At 43.8% G+C, this 10,939-nt stretch overlaps 1 pseudogene; it reads left to right on the top strand.

Annotated features, from left to right (window-relative positions):
• Window positions 1–1,184: 1,184 nt before the first annotated feature.
• LOC148802405 (25S ribosomal RNA) lies at window positions 1,185–2,120 on the top strand (annotated as a pseudogene; the record flags this gene model as incomplete).
• Window positions 2,121–10,939: the final 8,819 nt, after the last annotated feature.

Below are 10,939 nucleotides of genomic sequence, written 5' to 3'. Positions count from 1 at the left end.
TATTCCACAATCTTTGGGCGTCTTTGGGATGGATCTCTCATCCCTTCAGTTCCTTGCAGTCGAGGGAGAGGTCCTCCCTTGTCGAGCAGTGTTTGATCATTTTGGGCTGAGAGGTTAAGTGTAAGACCATTGAGGATAATACCTGATGGGCTAATCTTGCATCTGCCCACAGTCCTTGGGTGTTACAAGGAGGCTTGGCCCGGTGACCACTTAGGGTAACTGTTGGGCCCATAGAGCCCATAAGATGGGTATTAGGGGGTGCACTGTCCATAACAGTGTATTCGGCCAGGCCTTGTAAGAAAGGCTGGGCTGAACCCATGTGGCTGATGTGTAGATCAATGTTTGGGTCCCACGCCATACAAGGATGCCCAACTGGGCAGCAGTTTGGAAGGCTAAGTGAGTACATAACCTTAAATGGGCCTTAAGCCCATTTCGAGCTGGGCTGATTTGATCAGTCAATTAAAAGGGGCGAATTCTGAGATGGATTAGCTGATAGGATTGGGCCTATACCCTATCCACTTAGAGAGTCCAGGATCTAAATGATATTTAGATCTGGATGCCTCCTAATTGGATTAGGAGATGGCTGATCTGATCTACAGATAAGATAAGGGTTATCCCTTATCACTTAAAGGGTCTTCTAATCCAAATATGATTTGGATTAGCAACTCCTAATGGGATTAGAAGCTGATCCCTTTAAGATTATGAAACAAGAAAGGGGCGAAATAGTTATTGGTTGATGTTCAATTTTCTTCAGAGCTGAAAATAACAATAAGAGAGATTTCTGCACATTGCGAATTCTCTCTTGCCGCCTCCTTCCTACCGCCACCATCACCTTCAGTTCGATCTCCAGTTCTTGGGAGAAATCAAGATCTGATCTTGATTCCAATCTTTTGGGAAAAGATTGGTTGGAGCTGTACTCACAAGCCGTCCAGTTGATTATTGCGAAGGATCAAGTTCTTTTGGAAGAACATTGCTGATTCTGCTCCATCCTGCACTGTGCCATCTTCAGTGGGAGCAGATTTTGGATCATTCCTTGGGCGTGAACACCTCCATTGGGAGATATTGCTTCTTTGTATCAGGTACATCCTCCCTCCTACTCATTTTGGTTCAGATCTGGTTTGGTTCTTGATTCAAGATTGATCCTTGAAAAACATGTTTTTCTAAATATAGGGAATTCGATTCCCTACAAAGTTGGGAGAAATTTTTGAAATTCGCCCTATCTATTCTGCAAGACTTGGGTGTCCATGTGATGGGTATCCCATCCCTTCACATCGCCCCTCCTTTTGGACACAAGGCTCGCCTCGGTGGGCCGATCTGGGTGGAAGACATTGTCAGGTGGGGAGTTTGGCGGGGCGGTACATCTGTTAAAAGATAACGCAGGTGTCCTACGATGAGCTCAATGAGAACAGAAATCTCATGTGGAACAAAAGGGTAAATGGTCATTTGATTCTGATTTCCTATATGAATACGAACCATGAAAGCGTGGCCTATCGATCCTATACACCTTCGGAATTTGAAGCTAGAGGTGTCAGAAAAGTTACCATAGGGATAAGTGGCTTGTGGCAGCCAATCGTTCATAGCGACGTTGCTTTTTGATCCTTCGATGTCGGCTCTTCCTATCATTGTGAAGCAGAATTCGCCAAGTGTTGGATTGTTCACCCACCAATAGGGAAGGGGAGCTGGGTTTAGACTGTCGTTAGACAGGTTAGTTTTACCCTACTGATGATAGTGTCGCGATAGTAATTTAACCTAGCACGAGAGGAACCGTTGATTCACACAATTGGTCATTGCGCTTGGTTGAAAAGCCTGTGGCGCGAAGCTACCATGTGCCAGATTATGATTGAATGCCTCTAAGTCAGAATCCTGGCTAAACATGCGATGCATGCGCCCGTCGCTCGATTGCCGACCCGCAGTAGGGGCCTCTAAGCCCCCAAAGGCACGTGCCATTGGTGAAGCCCTCGTGATGGATGAGCCACGTGGGCCGCCTTGAAGTGCAATTCCCACCAGGCGGCGGGTAGAATCCTTTGCAAATGACTTAAATACGCGATGGGGTATTATAAGTGGTAGAGTGGCCTTGCTGCCACGATCCACTTAGATTCAGCCCTTTGTCGCACCGATTCGTCCCTCCCTCCATATTTCAAATCCCACAACGATTTGTCCCTCCCCCAGTAACGAGTTTTCAAAAGAAGTCCCTCCTCCCATGCATCGTGGTGTGCCAAGAACAAAGTCCCTCCCTCTCCTTTTCAACATAACACATGCTTGTGAAAGTCCAACTCATCAGAACAACCTTCCATATCCCATGGCTCCACACCCACCATATCCCCACAGAGGTTATCGACGCTACCCTCCCACTCAGTCGATTGCACAAGGCTGCCATGGTACGAGTCAGTGTGAAAATCTAACTCATTCGAATAGCCTTACCTGCCCTCCTTTTCAACATAACACCCTTGGGGAAATCTAACTCATTAGAACAACCTTCTATTATCCCATGGCTCCACACCCACCATATCCCCATAGAGGTTACCGGTGCGCATTGCAGTTTGGCTGTGCATGTGCAGTGCGCAGCGGGTTGGCTGTGTGGGCATGCACTGGCGTAGGCGTGTGTTCGCTGGCGCGGGCGTGCGCACGAAGTGGGCTGCGTGCGTGGGCATGGGCATGCGAGCGTGGGCCTGTGTGTGCGTGCGTATGTGTGTGCAGGCGGCAGCTGTGCGCGGGCCTATTGTTAGACAGTTTTGTATGCCCTTAGCTTCAATCCGATTTGATGTACTTTTGTTATTTAGTGTAAATAAATAAAGTGCATTTTGATTCATGTTGTTGGGTATGATTCTGTGTAAGACCCTAAAACTGGACACTTATAGAGACTCATGTTAGTTTTAAATGTTCACAGCCATTGGATAAGTCTGGGGAGATTTATCCTGCCAAGGCTAATACTAGTGTGCCACCAAGTGTTGGGATGGCCTGTCTCAGCCACCAGGGTGAGACCCAAGGCACATGCAGTATGGGATTACTCGAATCCCTGAACCGGACTAGATTTCCAGTATTGCCTTGGACCTTGGAGATAGATGGGCAAAACTGGAAAGTTACGCCTGACCCCTAGACTCGATTATGATGCTTCACTAGGTGTTGGATCGGGCTGTCTTTGATATGCCAATCAGTGAGATCCTTAGATGGGGATCAAAACTTGGGTATGTTGGGACAGTCTGAGAATTCATCTGAGTGGGTGATCATAGTGACAGGATCAGCCCCTTTATTGGACAAAGGGTAATGATCAGGAATGCACTCTCTCTGATGGAAACCAAACTACCGGCAGTTGATTTCAATCGTTGGAATTTTGTTTTGCAAAATTAATATATATTTATATATATATGTACGGTTTTGAAATGTTTGCAAATGGTTTTACTTCTAGGGATCCATGTGAGTGGAGAGTGCGGCACTGTTCCTTGCAGCCGAGGGAGAGGTCCTCTCTTGTCAGGTAGTGTTTGATCATTAAGGGCTGAGAGGTTAAGCGTAAGACCATTTAGGATAGTACCTGATGGGCTAATCATGCACCTGCCCACAGTCCCTGGGTTTTTATAAGATGGCTTGGCCCAGGGACCACTTAATGTAAGTGTTGGGCCCATAGGGTCCATGTGATGGGCTCAGGGGTTAACTGAGTTTTCCAGTGAATTCGGCTGGGCCTTGTAATAAAGGCTGGGCTGAACCCATGTGGCTGGTGTGTAGATCAATGTTTGGGTCCCATGCCATACAAAGAAGCCCAACTGGGCAACAGATTGGAAACAAATTAAGCACTGAACACTTAATGGGCCAAAAGCCCATTTCGAGCTGGGCTGACGTGATCACCCATCTATGGGGCGGATCTAAGATTAATGTTAGCAAAAGGATAGGGCCTTTTAACCTTATCCACTCTGGGAGACCAAATTCAAATCAGATTTGAATCTGGTAACCTTCTGATAAAAAGAGGAATAAGCTAACTTAATCTGCAGATAGGATTAAGAAAATCCCCTATCCAAATACTGATTTGGATTGGGATAGCTCCAAATTAGGTGGTTTCTTAATCAAGAAGAAAGAAGGAGAAACCCTAAGAGAGAAAAACATCAGATTTTGATCCAAGGGTTTCAAGAATAGCAAGAAAGCTTCCTGTGAATAGAGATTAGATCTCATTCATACTCCAAAGAGAAGAGAAGCAATTCTGCTGTCTTCGTCCTTGGAGTTCTCCTCCAGCCGCCACTGCCATTGCTTCTAACAAGATTCGATCTTTGTAGAGGAAAGAAGTCAAGAAACCAGTTCTTGACATCGTTGTTGCAAAAAAGACTAAAGAAGATTCATGTTCAGAGTTTCCAGAGGATTCTTGCGAAGGTTCTAGTGTGTAGGACACACTCTACTGGTTCCGTTCCACCCACAACTGTGTCATCTTCAGCAAGAGCGGATCTTGGTTTCTTCTTTGGGCGTGAACACCAACTTTGGGAGATACTGTTTCTCCAGGTCAGGTATATTCCTCCCTTTTACTTTTGGTTCAGATCTGGTTCGATTATGGTTCAAGTTAGATCCTTGAATATTGAATTCTAAATTTAGGGAATATGATTCCCAGTTGGAAGAAGGTAGGAAAATTTTTGAAATTCGCCCACCCATTCCGCAACCTTCTTGGCGTCCATTAGATGGATCCTACCATTCTTCCAGTGGTATCAAAGCCAGAGGTTCGAATCTTGAACCAAAAGAAAATCAGATCTGACCCTGTACAGATGGACAGAAGATGTTCTGCCAAGATTTGCGCAGATTGCCTTTTTTTTTCAAGAAATGGTTTCTTGTTAAGGGCGATTGATCTGAAATTAATTTTTGTTAAATCCAAAATTTATTTAGAATTGTTCTTTATTTATTTTGATTTAATGGAGATCGCCGTGCAGATTTGGCGCAGATGGTTTGTGCACCCTTTTTCATTTATTTTATTTAATTCGGTCTGTAAATATTTTTTTTTTATTTTCTAGACTGAATGTATAGGATTTGATCAAGAATGTAATTAATTAATAGAAATAGGATTTCTGTTATTTATTTTTTTGATTAAAGAAGAAGGAAGAAGATGGCGGTGCTGGAGATTTGCAGATGGAGAAATCGCTTCCTGCGATTTGTAGTTTGTGAAACTGCAACATTAGTGATTAACCTCTATTTTGCAGGTGGTGCGATCAGTCCATAGTGTTAGACAGTTTTGTATGCCCTTAGCTTCAATCAGAATGATGTACTTTATGAGTTTACTGTAAATGAATAAAGATACATATTTGACTCATGTTCCCTTGGTATGTTTCTGTGTAATACCCTTAAACTAGACACTTAATGAGACTCGTGTTAGTTTAGAATGTTCACAGCCAGTGGGTCGGTCTGGGGAGACCTATCCTGACAAGGCTGACACTGTGGTACCACCAAGTCGGTTGGGGTGGCCTGTCTCAGCTGCCAGGGTGAGACCCTAGGCACATACAGTGTAGGATTAATTGAATCTTTGAACTGGACCAGATTTCCAGTATTGCCCTGGACCTTGGAGATAGATGGGCAAAACTGGAAAGTTACACCTGACCCCTAGACTCGATTATGATACTGCACTAGGTGTCGGATTGGGCTATCTTTGATGTACCAATCAGTGAGATCCTTAGCGGGGGTCAAAACCTGGGTATGTTGGGACAGTCCGAGAATTCATCTGAGTGGGTGATCATAGTGACAGGATCAGCCCCTTTGTCGGACAAAGGTAATGATCGGGGATGCACTCTCACTGATGGAAACCAAGACTGCCGGCAGCCGGTTTCAACCGTTGAGATTTGTTTTGCAAAATATATTTTATATAAGATATAAAAGTATATATGTATGGTTTCTAAATTGTTTGCAAGAAGGTTTTACTTCCCGGGATCCATATAAGTGGAGAGTGCAACACTGTTTCTTGCAGCCGAGGGAGAGGTCCTCTCTTGTTGGGCAGTGTATGATCATTATGGGCTGAGAGGTTAAGTGTAAGACCATTGAGGATAATGCCTGATGGGCTAATCTTGCATCTGCCCACAATCCCTGGGTGTTACAAGGTGGCTTGGCCCAGGGACCACTTAGTGTAAGTGTTGGGCCCATAGAGCTCATTTGATGGGTTTCAGGGGGTACACTGTCTTCAGCAGTGCATTCGGCCAGGCCTTGTAACAAAGGCTGGGCTGAACCCATGTGGCTGATGTGTAGATCAATGCTTGGGTCCCACGCCATACAAGGAAGCCCAACTCGGTAGCAATTTGGAAGGTTTTTTGAGTACATAACCTTAATGGGCCTTAAGCCCATTTCGAACTGGGCTGATTTGATCAGTCATTTAAAGGGGGCGAATTCTGAAGTGGGTCAGCTAAAAGGATTGGGCTTAGACCCTATCCACTCAGAGAGTCCAAGATCTAAATAAGATTTAGATCTAGAAACTTCCTAATTAGATTAGGAGACAGCTGATCTGATTTGCAGATAAGATAAGGATTATCCCTTATCACTAAGGGACTTCTAACCCAAATATGATTTGGATTAGCAACTCCTAATCTGATTAGGAGCTGATCCCTTTGAGATTATAAAAGGGGAAGGGGGCGGCAGCCTTTTACATCATCAACAGCATTCTTCTCTTAAAGAAAGAGAGATTGAGAGATTTCCTGCATACTGCGAATTCTCTCCTGCCGCCACCTTCCTGCCATTGCCATTCCTTCAGTTCGATTTCCAGTTCTTGGGAGCAATCAAGATTGGATCTTGATTTCAATCTTTTGTGAAAAGATTGGTTGGAGCTGTACTCAAGTCGTCCAGTTGATCCTTACGAAGGATCAAGTTCTTTTGAAGAACGTTGCTGATTCTGCTCCACCCTGCACTGCGCCATCTTCAGTGGGAGCAAATTTTGGATCCTTCCTTGGGCGTGAACACCTCCATTGGGAGATAGTATTTCTCCGTATCAGGTATAATCCTCTCCCACTCCTTTTGGTTCAGATCTGGTTCAGTTTATGGTTCAAGATTGATCCTTGAAAATATGATTTTCTAAATGGGGAATACGATTCCCAGTTGAAGGGAGAGATAAAATTTTTGAAATTCGCCCCTTATTCCGCAATCTTTGGGCGTCCATAGGATGGATCTCTCATCCCTTCAGTGGTATCAGAGCCATGGTTCAAATCTTGAACCAGTTTGTTTCAGATCTGAACCTGCGCAAATGGGCAGAAGGTGTTCTACCCGATTTGCGCAGATATGGGTTTTGGGAAATTTTGTTCCCAAAATTAATGGGCGAATAATCTGAAATTAATTTTATATAAATCTGATTATTATTTAGAATTGTTCTTTATGATTTTCTTGATTTATGGGCTGTTCGTACAAGAGGAGATCGAAATCTTGGTTTGCGCAGGGAACCTGCAAGATTTGCAGTTTCTTGATTTATTTATTACATTTGGTCTGTAAATAATTTTTTTTTTTCTAGACTCAATGTATAGGTATTCGATCTGTTGTAATTATTAATAGAAATAGGATTTCTATTTATTTTAATTTTGGATCGAAGAAGGCGGCGCAGAAAGGGAGATTTCGCAGAGAAGAAGATTTCGCAGATGGGAGAATCGCTATCTGCGATTTGCAGTTTGTGAAACTGCATTCTGTGATCTAACCTCTGTTTTGCAGGATGGATTGTGCGAACAGCCCTGATTTGCTGATTGTTGCTTTTCTTTTATCAGTAATTAATTTCAGATTATTTTCTTGAATTAAACATTTAATTAAAAATCAAACCCTAGACCCATTCGAACCAAGATTGGTTCAAACTGTTTGGACTGAATGTAGGGTTTAATCAAGGCTGAAAGTCAGCCCTAATTTTCCCACTAATGGGCCTAAGGATTGATATTTAATTGAATGGTTAATTCGGCCCAACCTGTAAAGCCCCAGTTTTAAACAGTTAAAACTGCTAAAAGCCCACTTAACCCTTAAAGCTATATGGGTTGAACCGTTCGGCCCATATACCTAGATAATGTTAATGGTTGATATTATGGATTTAAAATGGGCTTCAAATGGGCTTTACAGATAATTAATTGATTGGATCAATTTATCCCTGCATGTGATGTATGGATGTGTGATGTGCTACGTACATGGGTCATAAGTACTTGGCCCATGCTCAATCGACAGTGGCTCTTTCGCACACCATGGCTGAATGCATATCATTGCCATGGTGTCCCTTTTGGTCATTGGATGAGCTCCCTCAGTGGTGGGCCCCACACCTCATCATGAGGTCTCGTGCGGAACCCTAGCCGATTTAGGCCCACCAAAATCTGGCTTTATGAAAGTCAGTGGGAGCCACTTTGGTTTGACCTAAAGATGGAACTAGGGCGTAATTATATGTTCCCTCCAGATAATATGAGTGCATGTGATAGGGAGATTCATATGATGAACTCTCTAAAGGCCTTCCATCATTAGCACGAAGATGGGTCCTTCAGTAATGAGGAAACGCACCAGAAAATGGGCTATCCATTTGCTGTTGGGCTTGTCTAAGTGTTTCATAAGATGATAGGGGCGTCATAGACCGATGTGGGAGGGGCTTCACCAGAAAATGGGAACTCTCTCACGGTACTTTGGCGTTCACGAATATGATGGGTAAGCACTCAGTGGACAGAAAGGTTTACCTGAAAACGGCTCTGAACCTTGTCTGACAGAGGCCAAAGGGAAAACACATATGATGAGTGGATATGATCCTTCACAGAAAGGTGGTGGGGTTATGCAGCTGAAACAGTTGGCTTCATGCACCCTATGTGATTTCCCACATTTCCAGAGACAACGCGTAGTCTCCGTCACTGAGAAAGGAGGGAAATCTCAGAGATGAATAAATGGAAATGGATCGTAGATTAAAATCCATATCTATGAAATGAACATGAATCAAAATTAGGTCGTGGGCTGATGTTTGCTTTTTTATCAGAAAATGGCAAACGGATCATTTGCAAAGCTACTTGATGACAACAAGTTGAAAGGCCCAAACTATGCTGACTAGTATAGGAACCTTATGTTGATCTTAACCTCTGAGAAATTGGACAAGGTAGCCAAGAATCCTGCCCCGGATCGTCCGGGGGATAGGGCTTCTGTGGCCCGAAGAAGAGAATACCAAGAATGGGAGGAGAAAAACTCCCTTGCCCGCTGCTACATCATTGCCTCCTTAGAGAATCCAATTCAGAGGCAGTTCGATCAGATCGAACTTGCTAAGGACGTATTGGATAGTCTTTGGACAATGTACGAAGAGCAGAATCGTTCTACTCGGCAGAAGGTCTTGAAACAGTTCATGACCGCGCAGATGACCAAGGGCCAACAAGTTCACGACCATTGTCTCCGGATGATGGGCTATATCAATGAACTGGAGGCTCTTGGATCCGGGCTGGATCTGGTAACTTAGATCGATGCTATTCTCAACTCTCTGCCTCCATCCTTTAATCCATTCATCATGAATTACAACATGAACAAGCTGAACGTCAGCTTGCGGGAACTCAGCAATATGTTGCAGAGGGCCGAAGAATTGATTAAAAAGGATAAGCCCATTGCCATGCTTGTTGAAACTGGCAAATCGGGCAAGAAAAGGAAGGCGAAGAGAAAGACCCAGAAAAAGGCTGCCAAACCCATGAAACAGAGGAAGGACAAGGCATCAGATGCCTGTCATTTTTGCAAGAAGACCGGCCACTGGAAAAGGAATTGTCCTGCCTACCTGGAATCCAAGAAAGGTAACTTCGAAACTTGTGTTATAGAAACCAATTTGTTGGTAGCTTCTGTGTCCTAGTGTATTGACTCCAGGGCTTCAACTCATGCGTGTAACTCACTGCAGGGGTTCAAGGTAAGCAGAAGGCTGAATTAAGGAGAAGTCACACTCTACTTGGGGACTACTGCAACTGTTGCAGCCGTGGCAATAGGAACCGTGGAAATATATTTTAGAGAAGGAATAATTGTACTTAAAGATTGTCTTTATGTACAAAATTTAAGAAGAAATTTGATTTCTGTCTCAAAACTGTGTGCATATGGTTATTCTGTCTTCTTTAGTAATACGATTACTATTAAAAGAAATAACAGATTCATCGCATACGGGGAACTGGAGAACGGTCTCTATGTTCTACATCCTTCTCTAGAAACTAACATAACCGAAACTACGTCGGTTGAAAACCCCAAGAAGAGAGCCCGTGATACAGTTAATCCCACGTGTCTGTGGCATTACCGACTTGGCCACATCGGTGTTGACCGAATCACAAGGTTGGTAAAGGATGGTCCTTTGGATTTTCTAGCTATAGAAGATCTTCCCACCTGTGAGCCTTGCCTACAAGGCAAGATGACGAAACGGCCATTTGACGGTAAGCCTGAAAGATGTACAGGCACACTTGACCTAATACATACTGATGTATGTGGTCCCCTGAGTGTTAGGACACGAAATCAACACGTGTATTTCATCACCTTCACAGATGATTTTTCACGATTTGGTTACGTGTACCTAATGAGACACAAGTTTGAATCCTTCAAAAAGTTCAAAGAGTTTAGACAAGAGGTCGAGAAACAGTTAGGGAGAGAAATTAAAGCCCTTCGATCCGATCGAGGTGGCGAATATCTCTCTGACGAATTCAGGGACTACTTAAAGGACAATGGGATAGTATCACAATTAGCTCCTCCTGCTACACCACAACTTAACGGTGTTTCAGAGAGGAGGAATAGGACCTTATTAGATATGGTCCGGTCGCTTCTCATACACTCAGAGTTACCCACATCCTTTTGGGGTTACGCATTAGAGACTGCGATTTACGTGCTGAATCGGGTTCCAACCAAATCGGTTCCGAATACTCCATATGAACTTTGGACCGGAAAGAAACCAAGTGTCAGACACTTGAAGATTTGGGGTTGTCCAGCACACGTTAAAAGAACGAGTGCAGACAAGTTGGAATCTAAGACCAGTCATTGCCTATTTATAGGC

This window comes from Nelumbo nucifera, chromosome 2 (genome assembly GCF_055504915.1).
Source record: "Nelumbo nucifera cultivar China Antique chromosome 2, China Antique-T2T, whole genome shotgun sequence".
Lineage (NCBI taxonomy): Eukaryota > Viridiplantae > Streptophyta > Magnoliopsida > Proteales > Nelumbonaceae > Nelumbo > Nelumbo nucifera.
Note: the sequence above shows the minus strand (reverse complement) of the source record. Positions and strands in the feature narration are given on the sequence as shown.